Raw genomic sequence first — 15,832 nt, 5'->3', positions numbered from 1 at the left:
ACTGCAGCGCCAGAACCGCTGGACCACCACGGCCGGCAAATATGTGGAATATTGTGTATATAAACAATTTATGGGATTCACTGTAATATATGGAATATATAGGAACTGGTAGCTCTGTGGTGGAGAGGAAGGATCTCATAACAGGAAATTCAAGGGCATATTGTTTATTTATAAAAAATATAGTTTGAGGAAGTTGGAAATCTCTTGCTCATCAGCCTAGGCTGTTTGGAAAGATGTAGGTCTTCTAAGAAGTAATTACATAGCGCAGACATGTTGCATAACCTAATGTTGGACTGGGCACTCTGGGAGTGTTATCCTACTGTTCGGCCCTTTGTCAGCAATTAACCTATTGTTCTCTTAAGTGGCTGTCCATGTCATCTCCAGCCCCCTAAACTACTGTACCGCCTTTGATACCAAATTATTATTTAGATCCTCCCACCATTTTCTGGTACACTTTTTGAATTTCACACGATTTTGGACGCCATTTCAGGCACACTCTTCTTTCCACGCCGGCCTGGGTGACCGAGCGGTTCTATGTGCTACAGTCTGAAACCGCGCGACGGTGATGTCCTTAGGTTAGTTAGGTTTAAGTAGTTCTAAGTTGTAGGGGATCAAAGGTGCTACCGTTCCAGTTCTGTACTTTAAAATCGATACCTGTATGCACTGATTAAGCCAAAACATTATGACCACTGCCCACTGCGACGTTGGATGCCGCCTGGTGGCGTTGCGGGCACGTAACGTGCTAACAAATGTATGTAAGCGGAGCAGTCACAGCAGGGGATCACCCTAGCGAAGATCTGGGCTGCAAATGGGGAAATGCACTTAGGTAAGTGACTTTGACAAAGGACGGATTAGTGTTATGAAGAGCCTGTGAATGAGTATCTCGAAAACGACTAAGCTGTTGGAATGTTCACTCGCTATTGTCTTGAGCGTCTAGGGAAAGAGGTAGGACAGCGGAACAACCACTAGGCACAAATGGTTGGACATCCACGACTCTGTACAGAACGTGGGGTTCGGAGGCTTGTCAACTCTGCAAAATAGAATAGATGGTGATCTTTGATATCTCTGCCGAAAGAGCACAATGGGGGTGCACGTGCAAGTGTTTTGAAGCACACCGTTCATCGTAGGTTGTTTGACGTGGAGCTCCACAGCAGAAAATTCCTACCTGTTCAGATATTGACCCAACGACATCGTCAATTAGGACTGCAGCTGGCATGGAGTCATCGGGATTTTGACCGTATATCAATGGAAACGTAGCGGCTCTTTGGGTGAGTCACATTTTTGCTAGACTAGGTCGATGGTCGTCACCAAAAACGTCCTCATCGAGGTGAACGGAGGCTCGAAACGTGCAGTGTGCCACGGACGCAGGCTGGTGGAAGCAGTATTACGTTACGGGAGACATTCTCCTGCGCTTGCACGGGATCTATGGTAGTAATTGAAGACAGATTGACACCTGTGAACCACTTTATACCTGATTTCTGTTTCAGTTTTTTAAACACGTTGGATATGCATGATTTGGTGACGGCACATTCGCGATCCGGCATTTGTGCATTTTCACTTTTGCAAGTCGACCTTGCAATCTAATGTTCTTTATGAAGTCTGATTGTCATTGTTATCATCATGAAAATCATTTCGCTGCATTGAAATTGAATATTAACACTTTCTTGTGTCACGAAGCTTTTTCACCTTCAGACTACTTGATGGTATAGAATTACACAGCTATTAGTATTTAATTAACCACCAGAAAAATCGATGCAGTAGGAGAGCTTTCATTTAACGTCAATAATTTTAAAGCTCTCTTTTTTCATGCTTTTGATGTTCTTTTACTGTCGTCAACGTGATGCGGTCTTGTTTCGTAGATATCTTATTTGTTATTCTCAAATATTTAAAAAAGTCCACACTGGTCGAAACAGAGCTAGCATTACACACTTATTATTAGATCGGTGGTATCTATCTGTATCATTCATTTTAATGTAGGTGATTGTCTGAGTTTCAACAGAACGTCAACGAAACATGTACAGGGTGAAGATCGCGCACTGGGACTTTGCTGCGCGATTTCTCCCATACTAGCAATACAAAAATGTGTCTCACAAACTTTCTTCCTGCACGTATTTCGGGCAGTAAGTAGACGTTAAAGATCGGCAATCACATAGCGCTGTAATCATATGTACGATAATTACATATGAACTGATGTGCAGTTGATGCAGCGGACAGTGTTTTGGGTTAGCATGCAGGAGGTTGAGGGTTCGATTCAGGGTCGAGGCTTATCTGTTTTTATTTGCTAAGAATTATCTGCACGGTACGGTATCTGGCGTCTTAATCGTCATACAGCGATTAAAGTAGGTCTTCTACAAAACATTTGCAGTTACGTACTACAGACTCAGATAAGAAAATACAATCGTTTTCATTAGTCAGCTTTTAAAGAAACCTTTTGCACGTCGTGGACGCGAATTCTATCGCACCACTGTAACTACTAGATCCCAAATTTCTTTTGTGTGTACCCTCCCCAAGTGGTCCCATCGATTAATACCAAGTATTATTCTTGCCACTGTAAGTAGGCTGTTTAGGTTTTTATATTGGTAACACCACGTAGCGCTCTGTATGAAAATCACTGGCTGGGCTGTGTGCAGTCTGTGGCTGGTTTGCATTGTTGTTGGCCATTGTAGTGTTGGGCAGCTGGATGTTAACAGCGCGTAGCGTTGCGCAGCTGGAGGTGAGCCGCCAGCAGTGGTGGATGTGGGGAGAGAGATGGCGGAATTTTGAGGGCGGACGATCTGGACGTGTGTCCATCAGAAAGAGAAAATCTGTAATATTGGATATCATGGACTGATATATATATTATGACTTTTGAACACTATTAAGGTAAATACATTGCTTGTTCTCTATCAAAATCTTTCATTTGCTAACTATGCCTATCAGTAGTTAGTGCCTTCAGTAGTTTGAATCTTTTATTTAGCTGGCAGTAGTGGCGCTCGCTGTATTGCAGTAGCTCGAGTAACGAAGATTTTTGTGAGGTAAGTGATTTGTGAAACGTATAGGTTAATGTTAGTCAGGGCCATAGTTTTGTAGGGATTTTTGAAAGTCAGATTGCGTTGCGCTAAAAATATTGTGTGTCAGTTTAGTGTTGATCAGAATAAGTAACGAGAGTAATGTGTGAGTACGTTCAGTTTTGCTCAGCTGTTTGAAAATCAAATAATGTAAGAGATTTATCAGCACAGTAATTCAATAATTTTTCTAAGGGGACGTTTCACCACGTTTAGGTCCATTGCGTTTCGTTAGGACCTTATGTCATCATTAGGGCAAGAAAAGTGCATTGAAACCGATGAAAACGATTGTCTTTCCATTTCTGTGTTTGTAGTAACTGCAAGCGTTCCGTAGAAGAATCACTGTAATCGCTGTATGACGATTACGACGCCAGATACCGTACCGCGCAGACTTCTTTTAGCAAATAAAAACAAATAAGTCTCAACTCAGCATCGAACCCTCAACCTCCTGCAAGCTAATACAAAACGCAGTCCACTGCACCAACTGCACAGCAGTACTCTGGTTGCTATCTTACATTTGATTAGTGTTGTGAGAGTGCTAGTCTTTAGCGTACATTTACTGCCCGAAATAAGCGTTGGACGAAACTTTAGTAGAGACATTTTTGTTTTGCTAGCATGTGAGGAATCGCGCTGCGAAGTCCGAGTGCGTGAAGTTTTCTTCACCCTGTATATGTGGATTTGCGCTCTGAAAATTAAACCCGAAAGCATTGTGAAGTGCCTCACAAGCATTGATTGTTCTTTCAGAACTTAATGTAATGGAAGCGCAAATTTCGATAGGAAATTAACAGCCTCAATCTATGAAGTTCGTTGTCAAATAATCAGCAAAACATGTAACATTTGTACTTCAACGAAAGCATCCCCACCTTCCTTTGGAGGGAGAAAAGCCAAACCAAACGCTCAATGTTATTTTGTTGATAGTCGGAAGGTAGCCATAACGGCCAATTTTTTCCTCCAAGAGGCCTTCATCGCAAGAATTCTGTATTCTATTGTTGATGAAAGTGGCCACACCTGACTAACTACGTTGTGTATACCCAGTTTCAGATCAGATATAATGCTGAATATTGAAACTTAATATTCATATCGTCATAAACATTTATGTTTTCATTTAATACTTTCCCATACGCAACTATTGTGTTGTTAGGAAACAGACAAAATACTTAAGGGATGTACTGACCACTGTTATATAAACACGGATTGTAAATTACTAACAAAAATTTTGCAACAGTAGTCGAAGGTAGCGTCAACAAAAACTCTCACTATCAAAAAGTAGTCGTAAATTAGTTTCGCTTCAAAAGCACACAACATTAGACTCGCTTGATGAGAAGCTTTTTTTTCCAGCGGAACACTTTGAGTTTAATTTAATGTTTTCGGTAACAGCACCAAAATATACCTTTTGAACCAATGGATACTTCCTTTTTAATGTTAGTATATCTCGGCTGGAAATATCGAGTCTATTGGAGACAACTTCTTTCCGAATTAATTTTAAAGGTCTCTCACATAATCCAGTAATAGCCCTCCGATTTACACTACTGGAAGTTATTTGTCTGTTTAAGTTATCAATGGCTTCATTGTTATGGCTGACTTCGTTAGTAAAACATACCATGGGTTGAAAAATCGTTTAAGGAAGTACTTGACTTAGATATTTTTACTGTGCAGTTCCATGATACTCCAGGTTGTATTTTACTGCCTTCGCCGCGCGGGATAGCCGCGCGGTCTCGGGTGTATTGCCACGGTTCGCGCGGCTGCCCCGTCGGAGGTTTGAGTCCTCCCTCGTGCATGGGTGTGTGTGTTGTCCTTAGCGTAAGTTAGATTAAGTAGTGCTTAAGCCTAGGGACCGATGACCTGTGCAGTTTGGTCCCATAGGAACTTGCCACAAATTTCTAATTTTTCACTACCTTCCCGAAATTTATTTCTTCCAACAACGATCACCTTAAGCCCTGTTTAACTTGTCTTGTGCTCTACAGGAACGTTACGGTCCATTTCTAACGTACTAGTCACATGCAAGGAGTAGGAACTGGCACACACAGCACTGCACGCGGAGAAAGTGACTGATGATAATAGTGCTACCAACAGTTTAGTGCAAACATTACCAAGTATTAAATAAATTACATGCGCTGTCGACCTATTTCTGACATACCTCATCGAGCACAGTCAACCTGTTTGCTGAGATAATGCTGAACCTGATGTGCGTTTGGGCAAAAAGTAAACCTTTTAGCGCGCAATCGGTACCCGCCCCATCGAAGTACTGTATGGAAGGCACCAAGAAATACAGAACGTTCTTATTGAGTAAGCATATTCATGATTCCGTGGTCACCACGAAATTGGAGAACCTTCACCAAACGCAGTTCTGCAGGCAGAACTTGGGTGCTCGTAATAGCGATGTTGAAGTTTTAGTAGCCGGTGTGTTTAAGGAAGGACACACAGACATGAAGTTCGGTTGATCGAATTACTCCCATTCTGCACATACAAAATTCGTTATTTTGCTGTCAAGGTAGAAGAATTCCTAAACTTCATCTACTTCTTGACCATCAACCCTGATGTTAAGTTTCTTGCTGTTCTCATTTCTGCTACTTCTCATTACTTTCGTCTTTCTTCAGTTTACTGTCAGTCCATATTCTGTACTCATTAGATTGTTCATTCTATTCAGCAGATCTTGTAATTCTTCTTCACTTTCACTCAGGACAGCAATGCCATCAGCGAATCGTATCATTGATACCATTTCACCCCTGAATTTTAATTCTACTCCTGAACCTTCCTTTTATTTCCATCACTGCTTCTTTGGCGTACAGACTGAATATAGGGGCGAAAGACTACATACCTGCCTTACACCCTTTTTAAGCCGAGTATTTAGTTCTTGGCCGTCCACTCTTATTATTCCCTTTTGGATCTTGTACATATTGTATATTACCCGTCTCTCCCCATAGCTCCCTATTTTTCTCAGAATTTCGAACATTTTGCACCATTTTATATTCGTCGAACGCTTTTTCTAGGACAACGGATCCTATCAACGTGTCTCAATTTTTCTTAAGTCTTGCCTCCATTATCAACCGCAACGTCAGAATCACCAAATTGATCGTCATCTAATACATCCTCAATTTTCTTTTCCATTCTTCTGTATATTATTCTTTTCAGCTACGTGGATGCATGAGCTGTTAAGTTGATTGTGCTATAATTCTCTTACTTGTCAGCTCTTACATCTACGGAATTGTGTGGTTGATATTTTTCCGAAAATCAGACGGTGTATTGCAAGACTCATACATTATTCTACATGCCAACGTGAATAGTTTGTTGTCACTACCCCCGAATGATTTTAGAAAATCCGATGGAATGTTATCGATCCCTTCTGCCTTATTTGGTCGTAAGTCCTCAAAAGCTCTCTTAAAGTCTGATTTTAATATTGGATCCCCAATCTCCCCTAAATCGACTCATGTTTCTTTTTCTATCAAATCTTCCCCCTTGTAGAGGTTTTCAATGTACTCTTTCCACCTATCCGCTCTCTCCTCTGCATTTAACAATGGAATTTCTGTTGCACTATTGCTTTTAATTTCACCGAAGATTTGACTTTCCTATACGTTGAGTCAGTCACTCCCACTATCACTTCTTTTTCGATTTTTTCACACTTTTCATGCTGCCGTTTCGTCTTAGCTTCTCTGTACTTCCCATTTATTTCATTCCTCAGCGACTTGTGTTTCTGTGATGCTGAATTTCCCTGAACATTTTTGTAATTCCTTTTTTCATCAATCAGCTGAAGTATTTCTTCTGTTACCCATGGTTTCTTTGCAGTTACCTTCCTTGTACCTGCGTTTTGCTTTCCATCATCTGTGATTGACCTCTTTAGAGATGTATATTCCTGTACTGCCTACTGGACTATTCTGCATTGCTCTGTCTACAGCCTTAGAGAACTTCAAGCGTATCTCTTTATTCCTTAGTACTTCCGTATCCCACTGCTTTGTGTATTCAATGTTACTTATACTCCGTCTTGATTGCAAAATGTTTATTCACATGACCGGTTTCGGTTCCTCTAGAACCAGCGTCAGATCTGCAATTTCGGTTACAAGAGTAAGCCGTCCACATATACCAACTTTCACATGCTGCGTGACACACATGTGACGTAGCACGTGAAGGTTGCTGTGTGTCGACGGGTAACTCCTGTAACCGAAATCGCAGATCTGACAATGGTTCTAGAGGAACCGAAACCGGTCATGTGAATAAACATTTTGCAGTCATGACGGATTATAAGTAACATTGTATAACCAGTGATTGCGGTACCCCATCAGACATTATGTCTGTTTTTGCAAAATCTTTGCGTATTGATTGTTCCTAACTTATCTCTTACACTTCTGCATACTCTTCATCTCTACTACATTGTGATCTGAGTCCATATCTGCTCCTGGACACGCCTTACAATTCAGAATCTGATTTCTGGTCATGATGTAATCTAGCGGAAATCTTCCCGTGTCACCTGGCCTTTTCCAATTATACCTCCTCCTCGAGTGATTCTTGCACAGAGTATTCGCTATTACCAGCTGAAATTTATTACAGAATTCAATTAGTCTTTCTCCTCTCTCTTTCCTTGACCCAAGCCCATATTCTCCTGTAACCTTTTCTTCTACTCCTTCCCCTACAACTGCATTCCATTCTCCCAAGACTATTGTATTTTCATCTCCCTTTACATTCTGTATTACCCCTTTAATATCCTGATATACTTCCTCCATCTCTTCATCTTCAGCTTGCGTCGTCTGACTGGACTTCGTTGTTGGTGTTTGTTTGCTGTCGATTATGATATGAACAACTCTATCATTGAGCTGTTCACAGTAACACACTCTCTACCCTACCTTCCTATTCATAATGAATCCTGCCCCCGTTATACCATTTTCTGCTTCTGTTGATATTACCCTATACTCCTCTGACCAAAAATCCTTGTCTTCTATCCACTTCTCTTCACTGGCCCCTTCTATATCTAGATTCATCCTTTGCAATTCTCTTTTCAGTTTTTCTAGTTTCCCTACCACATTCAAGCTTCTGACATTCCATGCCCTGACACGTAGAACGTTATCATTGCGATGGTTATTCCGTCTTTTTCTCATGGTCACCTGCCACTTGGCAGTCCCCTCCAACAGATCCGAATGGGGGACTATTCCGGAATCTTTTGCCAATGGAGAGATCATCAGGATACTTTTTCAATGACAGGCCACATGTCCTGTGGATACACGTTACGTGTCTTTAATACAGTGGTTTCCATTGCCGTTTGCATCCACATGCCCTTGATCATTGCTGATTCTTCCGCTTTTAGTGCCCTGTCACTCTGTCCACTCCACCACCCTCTTTGACATGGCTGTTGGCAGAATGAGGGTGACTTCTTCTGCCAGGAGTCTTCGGCCACCAGTGCTGATTATTAATTAAATTTTGAGTTCTGGCGGGTGACGAACCCGGGACCGAAGACGTTTTGACTTTGAATCAGTGACGCTACCCATAGACCACAGGTGAATTCTCGTATTGCCCCTAATATTTTGAAACTCTCCTCAAAAATCGTATTGCAGTCGGGGATCATACAACTATTTGGGAATTACAAATAGTCACTGCTAAAGGTTGAAAAATGAGGTCGAAGAACTTTATGTTTCGTTTTAATTTATCCGTTTACAAAGTAGATAAAGGCTTATTATGTAGGCATAAGCAGCAGATGAGCTATTTTCTAATTTTATTGTCTTTAAGTTTTTAATTTATTACTGCTACTATAATTACCTTACTCTTTTATTATTTCATAAAAGTGGTAGACTAATCTTAAACCTATTAAAGCAATTGACGCATGCTACTTCATTAATATGTCACTTCGTAGAAGCTACGCCCTGCATTCCGTACATCGCTTCCTCAAAACAGAGAAGTGCGTCGATTCCGCGTCCTGTAAAGAGAAAACGGGCGGTTTTAGTCGATGACATAATATCTAGGAATGCAGGATACAGTGCCGCAGGTGTTTCACTGGAGAAGAGAAAAACATCCCTCTGTTTTAAAAAAATAAATATAGCATTCACTTTCACTAAATCCTCCACCATATCACAGCGGCCATCCGAAATCCTTATTCATTCCTAACGATATCACACAAGAAATCTGTCACAATAAATCTGTTTTGAATACCAGTGGTCCTCAGCAGACACATCGCTGAGTCAGCGGACAATGCACAGCCGTAAATATCGGAGAATTCCTGCGCGGTGATTCGGCGAGTGGAGCCGGAGCTTCGTGTAGCGGCCACGCCGCGGCGCTGCGAGCGACATCAGAGGGTGCAGCGCCGGCCGCCACGTGCCGCACGCACAGCGCTGGCGTGGCCGGCACGGGGCATGTATTATGTATCCGCCGGGTCGCAGGTCAGCGCCGGATTTAAGGTGACCGCTGCCGGCAAGCAGACCGAACTGTGGCGGCGTCTGTGAGGCCGGGACGCGTGCGCTCCCAGCCACGGCGAGGCCAGACATGCCGGGCGCACCGCTCCTCAGGTTTGCTGCAAAACCACACGGAGAAGATCCCGTGCTCACGACAGAACTCCCAAAGCTGTGCTCCAGTCCTCTCCCGCAATGTTTTTTTTTATTTAACTATAGTAATAATGAAAGTATTACTTAAATGAACTACAATGTCTGTCAAAAGAACTGAAGCATCCAGAAGACATGGTCAGATGTCAATGTACCTTCGTACACGTATGAAAATGATTAAGTTACATTGAAAAGTAGAATGCCCACCAGAGAGAATTAATGTTGTTTGTATTTAATGTTGTTGCTAAGCCGTTCAGGATACATACTCCAGAAAAACATGCGGCATAATACATGTACTGATAAGGGTATCAACGTCGTCTGCCAAGCCGGACTGAGTGGCAGAGCGGTTCTAGGCGCTTCCCTCTAGAACCGCGCCACCGCTACGATCGCAGGTTCGAATCCTGCCTCGGGCATGGATGTGTGTGATGTCCTTAGGTTAGTTAGGTTTAAGTAGTTCTAAGTTCTAGGGGACTGATGATCTCAGAAGTTACGTCCCATAATGCTCAGAGCCATTTGAACCATCGGCTGCCAATACATGGCCTAGTGGCATGGCTATGAGCGCCACCTGCGTCTATACTTCACTGGGGAATGCTCACAGCCAGAAGGCTCAATGTGGTGCAGACGTGTGAAGCAAACAGGCAGCCATATTACAGAGATGCACTCGTCCTCCCTACAGCCGACTGAGCGAGTCTGCCGGCCGAGCAGTTCTAGGCGCTACAGTCCGGAACCGCGCCACCGCTGCTGTCGCAGGTTCGAATTCTACCTCGGGCATGGATGTGTGTGATGTCCTTTCCTCCATGAAAATTTCTGCTGCGATAGGCGATAGGGGTGAGCCCATATTTACACCGTCAGTTTGTTCATAAAATTGACCTCTCCACTTGAAATAGGTGGTCGTCAGACAGTGACGCACAAGCTCACATATATCAGGTGCCACGCGTTCTTCTAGGATGTTCACAGTATCTGACACTGGGACATTCGTGAATAGGGATTTGACGTCGAAACTAACCATCAGATCTTGGTCCGTAACACGCATTTCCTTTAGGAGAGACACAAAGTGAGTGGAATCCTTAACGTAAGACTCGGTTTGGTGCACTAGGTGTCGGAGCCTAGGTGCCAGGTCTTTCGCTAGGTAGTAGGTCGGCGAATTTATACTGTTTACTATGGGCCTTAAGGGGAAGTCAGTTTTGTGTACCTTCGGTACACCATATATCCTTGGTGCCTGTGTCACTTGCGGGATGAATCTTCTGGCCTTGTCGAAGTTCATTCTAGAGTGCTTGAGCAGTGCCTGCGTCGTTTTGATTACCTTGGCCGTCGGATCTCCCTGAAGTTTCTTGTAGATAGGTTCTGCGAGAAAATCTTCCATTCGTTTGTTGTAATCAGTTGTGTCCAAGACTACAGTGGCGTTGCCCTTATCTGCCTGTACCACTACTAAGTGGGGGTTGTCCCTGAGTTCCTTGATGGCATGGTATTCCTCAGCGTTGATGTTTTGCTTCGGTGGCTTTGCTTTATTCAGAACTCTGACCGTTTCCTGCCGGATCTTCTCCGCCTCGGCCTGTGGCAGATGACGTACCGAAGCCTCTACGGATTCTATGATATCTTCTTTTGGAACTCGCTTAGGTGCGACTGCGAAATTCATCCCCTTGGCCAGAATTGCTGTGGTTGCTTCGCTCAAGGTGTGGCTGGAGAGGTTGACCACTGTCCGTCGCCTGTCCTGCGTCAATGTTTCGTCCGTGGCTTTCTGTTGTAGTTTGTCGTACTTTCTCATCTGGCGGTTAGTAGTACTATTGCTGGTCCTTGATGCTTGCTGAAAGGTTAACCTGTCGACTTTATCCCAGTCTTCCATCTGAAGTTTTCCGGCCAGAAATAGGTGCAGATCACACAAAATCCTGTTGTGAGCATCGAGACTTATGCGGATGTGGCGGATCCTTTCCCGTAGCAATGCTTTGCTGGCTTTAACACAGATATTACTCGCCTTGTTCGTTTTTATGTGAGACGTAAACCGCAAAGAATACGGCACTACACTCGTGTCTCTGCATCTCTTCAAAAAAGCAAGGTCATTCAGCAGTTTACATCTTTTTAAACGCAGTGCTTCTAACTTCTTGATGTTTCCGTGGATTTCCTGCCCATACAGGTTGGTTAAATGTAAGCGTAGGCTTCCGCGGCCGTTGTCTTCTTCAATAAAATTCTTCAGGGTATCAGACCGCATCGTCATAATTTAAAATGCGCCAAAGTTTCGGCCAGCGTTGCAGCTAGCCTTCATCAGGGCCCTACGTTAACTGCTAAACGAACACATTTGATTCCTTAAATAGCTGCACGAGAAAACCGTGTCGTTACTTGATTGGCTGTAAAGGGAGGAGGAGGAGGGGTGAAAGTTATGCTTTATTGGTGTTTCCTTTATTATCTGTCATTGGCTGAAATAGGTTTTTTCTATTGGTCTTTATATTAATCCACCCCATTGGAGGAGACGGACGAATAGCGAACAGGTGATGGCTGTGACCAACCAATACGGACAGGTACCTTCACGCCTCCTCCCACCATCACCCCACGCAGAAGAAGTCCGCCCTGCACACGCTAACGAAGAGAGCGTACAGGATAAGCGACGAAGAACATCTGAAGACAGAACTTGAACGCCTCAGGTCCATCTTCGGAACTAATGGCTATGGGAACCAGATGATAGACAGCACCATGTCGACAAGGGAGAAGACTAATAGGGAAGAGGAGAAGGAGGCACAGAGCATTGCTGTGTTACCATATGTACAAGGGGTCACCGAACGTATTGGCAAAATTCTACGAAAAGCCGACATCAAACCAATTTTCCGAAGCAGAAACAAAATATCTGACATGCTCGGTTCTACAAAGGATGCAGTTGACAAACTACACACAGCTGGCGTGTATGAAATTGGTTGTGCGTGTGGATTAGTCTACATAGGTGAGACGGGACGTCCGATTACACAAGGCTCTCGGAACATGAAAGATATATCCGCCTGAAACAACACTCTAAGTCAGCAGTGGCGGAACACCGAGACGAGTGCGGGAAACCAATATTTTTTCAAGAAGCCCGCGTCCTGGCGAAACAGCCTCTCACTTTCAAAAGAAAGATTAGAGAGGCGATAGAAATAGCCAAAAGACCCGCCAACATGAATAGAGAGGACGGGTACAAGCTTCCGAGGTCTTGGCTGCCTGCAATAGCAGGGCTACGGAGCGGCGGCAGAGCCGTGGCGGCCCATGCAGACACGCGGAGAGCCGCAGTAGTGGTCGCGAGCACACAAAGCAATGGCACGCCGCAGCCGGCTTCTGGACAGCATGGAAACAGTGTGACGTCACAGCCATCACCTGTTCGCTATTCGTCCTTCTCCTCCAATGGGGTGGATTAATATAAAGACCAATAGAAAACACCTATTTCAGCCAATGACAGATAATAAACACCAATAAAGCATACCTTTCACCCCTCCTCCTCCTCCCTTTACAGCCAATCAAGTAACGACACGGTTTTCTCGTGCAGCTATTTAAGGAATCAAGGGTGTTCATTTAGCAGTTAACGTAAGGCCCTGATGAAGGCTAGCTGCAACGCTGGCCGAAACGTTGGCGCATTTTAAATTATGACGATGCGGTCTGATACCCTGAAGAATTTTATCCTTAGGTTAGTTAGGTTTAAGTAGTTCTAAGTTCTAAGGGACTGATGACCTCAGAAGTTAAATCCCATAGTGCTCAGAGCCATTTGAACCATTTTTGAGCGAGTCTGAAAGGGGTCAAATTGTGGCCGAGTGGCAGGATGGTCCTTTCGGAGAATTGCTGCAAAAGTTGGACGTGCTGCGCCGGTTGTGCAACGATATTGGTATTTGTGGTCAGGTGAACAGTCAAACATCTATAGACGAGGTTCTGTATGTCCACGCAGCATTGACGCCCGGCAGGATCGTCAAATAGGACGGGCAGCAGTGACAGATCGTACAGCTGCCACAGCTCGGATAAGAGGGCTAGTGAGCAAATATGAGCAGTGGAACTACGGGCACACACACCTCTAGCCCATCTTCCACGTCCGTGGCTCGACTGGTGCTGCCGTCAGCGGGTCACTCGGAAGATGGAATGGCGCACCATGGTCTTCAGCGATTAAAGCAGATTCTACCTGCACGCAACTGATGGTCATTTGCCCCTATTGCGTAGGCCTGCCGAGCGCTGGCTCCAGAGTGCATTCGTCCAAGACACACCAGCCCCAGCCAGGCCTTAGGCCGTAGGCACACGGGCCGTGCATCCGAACATTGAGCGTTGAGTGTGGCGAGTTTCTGACGTCATAGCGTGGAAAAGCACGTTCTGAAGCCTTTCCGAACGTGCAGAGCAATATCTGACATGTCAGATATGCTGAGCGTGCGTCTGAGCGTTGACCAATGAGGTGGCACAACGCCACCTACGTCACGAGCACGCCGTCTCCCTTCAGTATAGAGTTGTGAGGCGCCATATTGGCATTCATTTCAAGCATATATGTATATATGCCGTTTCTGAGCATCAGCAAATTGAGAATCACTGGAAAACCCATTGTTAACTGTGTGATTCGTTCCAATAAAATAATGAAAAACATCATATTCGTGGCAAAAGAATTATTGTAACTTCCGTATTAAGAGAGTAGGCTATTTGAAGGCAGTAACACGCTGAAGATCCACCCAAAACGCATTGTTTTTCGTACAATTTGTAATAATTAAATTTCAATTATTAAAATATCTACGATTAAGGTTTTCAGCAAAGGGTTAGATAATATGCTTAGAGTCCGAAGGTGTGATGTTTTAGCGTAATGAGTAGCGTCTCTGTCCTGTATACAAATGTTTGGGGGGTATTGAAATTTCCAAATTTTTATGCTAACATTCACGTTTTTATTATGTTCTGATACTTTATTGTTAGTTTAATATAAGTATATACTATAGTATTTGATGTTATGTAAATATAAGTTCACCTTTTTTGAGGGGTGACTTTGATCGATTGGCTTATTCTACTGGACAGCTTGCGCGACTTGTATAAAGATACACTCCTGGAAATTGAAATAAGGACACCGTGAAGTCATTGTCCCAGGAAGGGGAAACTTTATTGACACATTCCTGGGGTCAGATACATCACATGATCACACTGACAGAACCACAGGCACATAGACACAGGCAACAGAGCATGCACAATGTCGGCACTAGTACAGTGTATATCCACCTTTCGCAGCAATGCAGGCTGCTATTCTCCCATGGAGACGATCGTAGAGATGCTGGATGTAGTCCTGTGGAACGGCTTGCCATGCCATTTCCACCTGGCGCCTCAGTTGGACCAGCGTTCGTGCTGGACGTGCAGACCGCGTGAGACGATGCTTCATCCAGTCCCAAACATGCTCAATGGGGGGACAGATCCGGAGATCTTGCTGGCCAGGGTAGTTGACGTACACCTTCTAGAGCACGTTGGGTGGCACGGGATACATGCGGACGTGCATTGTCCTGTCGGAACAGCAAGTTCCCTTGCCGGTTTAGGAATGGTAGAACGATGGGTTCGATGACGGTTTGGATGTACCGTGCACTATTCAGTGTCCCCTCGACGATCACCAGTGGTGTACGGCCAGTGTAGGAGATCGCTCCCCACACCATGATGCCGGGTGTTGGCCCTGTGTGCCTCGGTCGTATGCAGTCCTGATTGTGGCGCTCACCTGCACGGCGCCAAACACGCATACGACCATCATTGGCACCAAGGCAGAAGCGACTCTCATCGCTGAAGACGACACGTCTCCATTCGTCCCTCCATTCACGCCTGTCGCGACACCACTGGAGGCGGGCTGCACGATGTTGGGGCGTGAGCGGAAGACGGCCTAACGGTGTGCGGGACCGTAGCCCAGCTTCATGGAGACGGTTGCGAATGGTCCTCGCCGATACCCCAGGAGCAACAGTGTCCCTAATTTGCTGGGAAGTGGCGGTGCGGCCCCTACGGCACTGCGTAGGATCCTACGGTCTTGGCGTGCATCCGTGCGTCGCTGCGGTCCGGTCCCAGGTCGACGGGCACGTGCACCTTCCGCCGACCACTGGCGACAACATCGATGTACTGTGGAGACCTCACGCCCCACGTGTTGAGCAATTCGGCGGTACGTCCACCCGGCCTCCCGCATGCCCACTATACGCCCTCGCTCAAAGTCCGTCAACTGCACATACGGTTCACGTCCACGCTGTCGCGGCATGCTACCAGTGTTAAAGACTGCGATGGGGCTCCGTATGCCACGGCAAACTGGCTGACACTGACGGCGGCGGTGCACAAATG

The sequence above is a fragment of the Schistocerca serialis genome, chromosome 1, assembly GCF_023864345.2.
Source record: "Schistocerca serialis cubense isolate TAMUIC-IGC-003099 chromosome 1, iqSchSeri2.2, whole genome shotgun sequence".
NCBI classification, from domain to species: Eukaryota; Metazoa; Arthropoda; class Insecta; order Orthoptera; family Acrididae; genus Schistocerca; species Schistocerca serialis.
This window is presented reverse-complemented; position numbering follows the sequence as displayed.